Raw genomic sequence first — 7780 nt, 5'->3', positions numbered from 1 at the left:
TGTGAATAATGCTCTATAATATATTGTATTATTCACATGTGAATAATGCTGTATAATAGACTGTATTTGTATTTTTCACATGTGAATAATGCTGTATAATAGATTGTAACTATATTATATACATGTGTGAATACTGTATTTATATTTTTCACATGTGAATAATGCTGTATAATAGACTGTATTTATATTTCTCACATGTGAATAATGCTGTATAATAGACTGTATTTATATGTTTCACATGTGAATAATGCCGTATAATAGACTGTATTTATATATTTCACATGTGAATAATGCTGTATAATACTGTATTTATATTTTTCACATGTGTATAATGCTGCATAAAAGACTGTATTTATATTTTTCACATGTGAATAATGCTCTATAATATATTGTATTATTCACATGTGAATAATGCTGTATAATAGACTGTATTTGTATTTTTCACATGTGAATAATGCTGTATAATAGACTGTATGTATATACAGTATATCACACGTGAAGAATGCTGTATAATACTGTATTAATATTTTTTACATGTGAGTAATGCTCTGTAATAAATAGTATTATTCACATGTGAATAAGGCTGTATAATAGATTGTAATTATATTATACACATATGAATACTGTATTTATATTTTTCACATGTGAATAATGCTGTATAATAGACTGTATTTATATACATCACATGTTAAGAATGCTGTATAATACTGTATTTATATTTTTTACATGTGAATAATGCTCTATAATAGATAGTATTATTCACATGTGAATAAGGCTGTATAACAGACTATTTATATATTTCACATGTGAATAATGCTGTATAATACTGTATTTAAATTATTCACATGTGAATAATGCTGTATAATAGATTGTAACCATATTATATACATATGTGAATACTGTATTTATATTTTTCACATGTGAATAATGCTGTATAATAGATTGTAACCATATTATATACATATGTGAATACTGTATTTATATTTTTCACATGTGAATAATGCTGTATAATAAACTGCATTTATATACATCACATGTTAAGAATGCTGTATAATACTGTATTTATATTTTTCACATGTGTATAATGCTGTATAATAGACTGTATTTGTATTTTTCACATGTGAATAATTCTGTAAAATGGACTGTATTTAAATTATTCACATGTGAATAATGCTGTATAATAGACTGTATTTATATTTCTCACATGTGAATAATGCTCTATAATAGATTGTATTATTCACATGTAAATAATGCTGTATAATAGACTATTTATACTTTTCACATGTGAATATTGCTGTATAATAGACTGTATTTATATTTCTCACATGTGAATAATGCTCTATAATAGATTGTATTATTCACATGTAAATAATGCTGTATAATAGACTATATTTTTCACATGTGAATAATGCTGTATAATAGACAGTATTTATATTTTTCACATGTGAATACTTTTGTATACTAGACTGTATTTATATTATTCACATGTGAATAATAATGCTGTATAATAGACTATTTATATTTTTCACATGTGAATAATTCCGTATAATTGTCTGTATTTATATTTTTCACATGTGAATAATGCTGTATAATAGACTGTATTTACATTATTCACATGTGAAATTTCCGGCGGCTTTACAGTAAAATCTACTGACTTTTGCGGACGTTCCATGGATGATTGTGCAGCTTGAAAGAGGTCAGTGTCAATCAACCAATCAATCAATCAATCAATAAAAGTTGACAGCCCTAAATCATGAGCGTCTCAAAGGTCTGCACAAGCCACAACGACATCCTCGGTTCAGATCCCAAAATCAGGGCAAGAAAAAACTCAACCCAATGTGATGACAATGAGAAACTTTGTGTGATGAGTATATTCTGTTTGGAAGCCTCTACACAAAAGACATGACGGGCCAAATTTGGCCCTTGGGCCCCACTTTGGTCATCTCTGGTCTAGTGTGTTGCATATTTAAGTTGTATTCACCTGAAATTCAAGTCCTGCTCATTTAATATGCGAGACTCGACCCTCTTGTGTCATTAAAATAAAAACGCCCAACGCTTTGGTTGTTGGAACCGTTCAAACCGCGGAATTTGTTAGAATTTTATTTTTTTTGCTCGTATCTGCTTTTCCTGGTAAGATCGAGATCCCCCGCATACGCAGATAGTTCGCACTCCGTTCTGCACGGTCGGTCTTGGCGGCCCACTATGTTTATTTCCGTTCTAAAGTCCATGACTGAATAAAACCACCTAAAGTCTCGTTCTTTTGCTGCGACATTTCTAGAACCCGGGTTCTTCAAAGCAGAGACTGCTGTCTGGTCGCCAACAAAGAGCATTTGACCTTTGGCCTCAGACCGTGCTGCGTCACGCAGACGTCGAAACAAGGATCTGGTCTCCGACTAGTTGTTGCGATGGGGGCAAAACAGAATTCCTGGTGTCATTGCGCACATGCCGATGTGGTGACTCCGATACACGGGGGAAGTGTGCTGGGGGTTGAATGAAGGGTTATTGGGGGTTTGGGACAGCTGGGGGACAAAAGAGCAGACTGTGGCGGCCCACCGGGGTCTCATCTGAACTCTGGACACGCGTCTTAGTCCCCAAAAGCTCGAGACAGAAGGTCCGATAATGAGGTTTTGTCCGTAAGGGGGTTGGGGCGCCCAGCAGGGCTGGAATGAAAAGTCATGTGAAGTCTTTTTGATACCAGCTCAGCAGAACAAATGGACCTAGCAAGTGGACCGGACTGTTCACACCTGCAGACTTTTTCCCACTCTTTGTCTCTTTGGACGGACTCAGGTGACAGAATCCACCTGTCGTACTGAACTGGTTTTAGAATGATTTGTTTTTCAATCAATCAATCAATCAATGTTTACTTATATAGCCCTAAATCACTAGTGTCTCAAAGGGCTGCACAAACCACTACGACATCCTCGGTAGGCCCACATAAGGGCAAGGAAAACTCACACCCAGTGGGACGTCGGTGACAATAATGACCCAGTGGGACGTCGGTGACAATGATGACTATGAGAACATGATACTGTGATACTGATGATACTGATGACTATGAGAACATATGAGAACATGATACTGTGAAAGATCAATCCATAATGGATCCAACACAGTCGCGAGAGTCCAGTCCAAAGCGGATCCAACACAGCAGCGAGAGTCCCGTTCACAGCGGAGCCAGCAGGAAACCATCCCAAGCGGAGGCGGATCAGCAGCACAGAGATGTCCCCAGCCGATACACAGGCGAGCAGTACATGGCCACCGGATCGGACCGGACTCCCTCCACAAAGGAGAGTGGGACATAGAAGAAAAAGAAAAGAAACGGCAGATCAACTGGTCTAAAAAGGGAGTCTATTTAAAGGCTAGAGTATACAAATGAGTTTTAAGGTTTTTCCATTCACTGTCACGGTTTTAGTGCCACCAAACACTTGAAATACCTTATCTTACGAGTAACTTTTCTCCATCTTTGTTTGCGTTTTTGCTCCTAAATTTGAGCTGGTGTTCCAACAAGACACGCCCTCCTCCTGGAATCCATGCGACTCCTGTGTAATGAGGAAATCGCTGAAATGTGACCGTCTCCCTGAGTGTCCATCTCTCTCAAAGGAATCGTTCACCTGAGCAGAGGTGGGTAGTAACGCGCTACATTTACTCCGTTACATTTACTTGAGTAACTTTCGGGATAAATTCTACTTTTACGAGTAGTTTTTATGCAACATACTTTTACTTTTACTTGAGTATATTTATAGAGAAGAAACGCTACTTTTACTCCGTTCCATTTATCTACATTCAGCTCGCTACTCGCTACTTTTTTTTATCGATCTATTAATGTTTGTTTTGGTTAATGACAGAGCTTCAAAGTAGAATCTACGCATGCCTGCGTTTCACCAATCACATGCAGTCACTGGTGACGTTGGACCAATCAAACAGAGCCAGGCGGTCACATGACCCGACTTAAAAAAGTTGAAAAACTTATTGGGGTGTTACCATTTAGTGGTCAATTGTACGGAATATGTACTGTACTGTGCAATCTAATAATAAAAGTTTCAATCAATCAATAAAAAGTGTAAAGGAAAAAAGGCACTTTTTATTTCAACCGTACTTCCCGTCAAAAGCCTAAAGACTGATCGCACAGTTCCTGTCTTCACAATAAAAGTGCCGCTCCATCGCGCCTGCGCTGACAAAATAAAAGTCTCCGAAAGCCAGAGCAAACAAACTAGCAAGCTACGGAGTTTGCCGCCAATGTATTTCTTGTAAAGTGTTTAAAAACGAATATGGAAGCTGGACAAATAAGATGCCAAAAACCAACGACTTTCATGTGGTTTAAGACAGAAAAGAGGAACTTTTTTCTCCTCCATTTGAAAACGTGGACGTCTGAGTCCAATCAATGCAAGTCATCAGAATCAGGTAATACACCAATTTATATTCTTGTCTTAATGAAAGATAGGAATCTATATGTTAAACATGCATGTATATTCATTAAAACACCTTCAAGATATGAACAAAAACGGCAAAATAAATAAATATAAATTATATACTGTATATATAAATGTATGTATGTGTATATCTATATATATATATATATATATATATATAATTTGTGTGTGTATAAATGATGTGTGTATGTAGATCACCTCGACTTGGTCATTTATTAAGTAATAGATAAACGTTGAAAAACGTATTGGGGTGTTACCATTTAGTGGTCAATTGTACGGAATATGTACTGTACTGTGCAATCTACTAATACAAGTTTTAATCAATCAATCAAATCAATGAGGCTATGGTGCTGTTAAGTTATTGTGGCTCAATGTGCCATTTTTTTATTTTATTTTACTGTACTATTATTTAATATATATTATTGTTTTAGTTGCATAAGAGATATTCCTGGCTCTGAATTTGCTCATTGCTATTTTTATGTTTTTGTGCATTATTTGTTGCCGTAATCAGGTTACTCATCAGTTACTCAGTACTTGAGTAGTTTTTTCACAACATACTTTTTACTTTTACTCGAGTAAATATTTGGGTGACTACTCCTTACTTTTACTTGAGTAATAAATCTCGAAAGTAACAGTACTCTTACTTGAGTACAATTTCTGGCTACTCTACCCACCTCTGCACCTGAGTAAAGTCTTCGGACCAAATATTGGGCCGAGTAGTTAGAAAAAAAAGCAAATATCGGCCCAGATCCGATTTTATGAACCGGATCAGGATGTCTCAACAATCCAGGTGGTTTTGCAAGTGTACTCTTGCACTAAACCCTCCTGGCAGAGATGTAATTAAATAAATAAATGATAAATGGGTTGTACTTGTATAGCGCTTTTCTACCTTCAAGGTACTCAAAGCGCTTTGACACTACTTCCACATTTACCCATTCACACACACATTCACACACTGATGGAGGGAGCTGCCATGCAAGGCGCTAACCAGCACCCATCAGGAGCAAGGGTGAAGTGTCTTGCTCAGGACACAACGGACGTGACGAGGTTGGTACTAAGTGGGATTTGAACCAGGGACCCTCGGGTTGCGCACGGCCACTCTCCCACTGCGCCACGCCGTCAAATTTAGAGCACAAAATGTGTCCGGGGGCCTGTATATCTCATTTTTAGGAACAACAATAATACAAAAACTCACAAAAATGTCTGATTGAATGCTAAACATGTTATGACAGCCTGCCTTGAAAAACAGAATGGAATTTTATTATTTCTTTACTGAACGAGACACCCAGATTTAGGGCTTAGGGTGAGAAACATTCTTTGGATCCTGTTTGGTATCAGTAAAGTCGTGTTTGTGTAAAAAAGGTGATATTCCCTACATTTGACAACCACCTTGGTGTGCCACAAGGTTCAATCTTGGGCCCACTATTAACTAGAACAAATTAAATTGATTGCTGCTTGAATTTTTCAGGTCAAATACCTTTATTTATGCTCTAAATAAGGCCCGGGCGATATGGCCTTTTATTAATATCTCGATATTTTTAGGCCATGTCACGATACTCGATATATATATCTCGATATTTTCGATACATATAATCACACAAGGGGCTTCACGGTGGCAGAGGGGTTAGTGCGTCTGCCTCACAATACGAAGGTCCTGCAGTCCTGGGTTCAAATCCAGGCTCGGGATCTTTCTGTGTGGAGTTTGCATGTTCTCCCCGTGCATGCGTGGGTTCCCTCCGGGTACTCCGGCTTCCTCCCACTTCCAAAGACATGCACCTGGGGATAGGTTGACTGGCAACACTAAATTGGCCCTAGTGTGTGAATGTGAGTGTGAATGTTGTCTGTCTATCTATGTTGGCCCTTGGATGAGGTGGCGACTTGTCCAGAGTGTACCCCACCTTCCGCCCGATTGTAGCTGAGATAGGCGCCAGCGCCCCCCGCGACCCCAAAAGGGAATAAGCGGTAGGAAATGGATGGAAAATGGATAATCACACAAGAATGATGATTTTATGTGTCTACATGCACAAACTTTCATGTCATTTCCAAAACAGAAAGTGCAAGATTGTCAGAGACATTTTAAAACAAGCCATGACTGCACTTTTGTGCATGATGTCACTAAGATGACATATCAAAACAACACTAAATTAAAATGCACCTTTTGTACAGAACGCCACTACAATAGTTTAAAACAAATAAAATGCACTTTTGTGCATGATGTCACACAAGATATTTCAGTTACTGTCAAATAAAAATGAGCTTCGTAACAGGAAATTAAATAGTGTATGTCCTTAGCTGTGTGGTAGGTTCCTGCGGACGTCATCTCCTTCTGTTTTGACTATTTTGTCATACGGTGTTGATTTGGAAATTGTTGCTTTGGCATTTTTTTGGGTGTGGCACCTTGCCGAGATGTTGACATGCGGAGTTTCAAGCACACTTTTCAAATGATGCTACAAATTAGCAGTGGTGCTGCTTTTTGTAGCAACGCTTTTGCCGCATACTTGACATATTACTGTTGTCTGTTCAACATCTTCCCGCTTGAAGCCAAACCACCGCCGGACGATGGACCCCGTGCTGTTTGTCCTGGGAATTATTAATTCTTCTTCCTCCATTTCTTACCAGATGTGTACCTTCTTTCTCTCGTATTACCACTCGCTCAGCAAGGGCATATGACGTTGCACGCGCGACAGTACGTGACGTATGTATAAAGGTGCGCTTGTTTTATGTCTCTGTGAGAAGGAGAGACAAGAAAAAGTGAGAAGAGCCTGTAGTGTAATGCCCGCAGCTAAAAGCAACTGTGTGAGAATGTATACTCAAATATTACGATATATCCATCCATTTTCTACCGCTTGTCCCTTTTTTGGGTGCGCAGGGGGTTGCTGAAGCCTATCTCAGCTGCTTTCGGGCGGTCGGCGGGGTACACCCTGGACAAGTCGCCACCTCATCACAGCTGCTAGACTTTTGACAAGAACAAGAAAGTTTGATCACATTACGCCTGTACTGGCTCACCTGCACTGGCTTCCTGTGCACTTAAGATGTGACTTTAAGGTTTTACTACTTACGTATAAAATACTACACGGTCTAGCTCCAGCCTATCTTGCCGATTGTATTGTACCGTATGTCCCGGCAAGAAATCTGCGTTCAAAAGACTCCGGCTTATTAGTGATTCCTAGAGCCCAAAAAAAGTCTGCGGGCTATAGAGCGTTTTCCGTTCGGGCTCCAGTACTCTGGAATGCCCTCCCGGTAACAGTTCGAGATGCTACCTCAGTAGAAGCATTTAAGTCTCACCTTAAAACTCATCTGTATACTCTAGCCTTTAAATAGACCTCCTTTTTAGACCAGTTGATCTGCCG

Source organism: Nerophis ophidion, linkage group LG24 (genome assembly GCF_033978795.1).
Source record: "Nerophis ophidion isolate RoL-2023_Sa linkage group LG24, RoL_Noph_v1.0, whole genome shotgun sequence".
Taxonomy (NCBI): domain Eukaryota; kingdom Metazoa; phylum Chordata; class Actinopteri; order Syngnathiformes; family Syngnathidae; genus Nerophis; species Nerophis ophidion.
Note: the sequence above shows the minus strand (reverse complement) of the source record.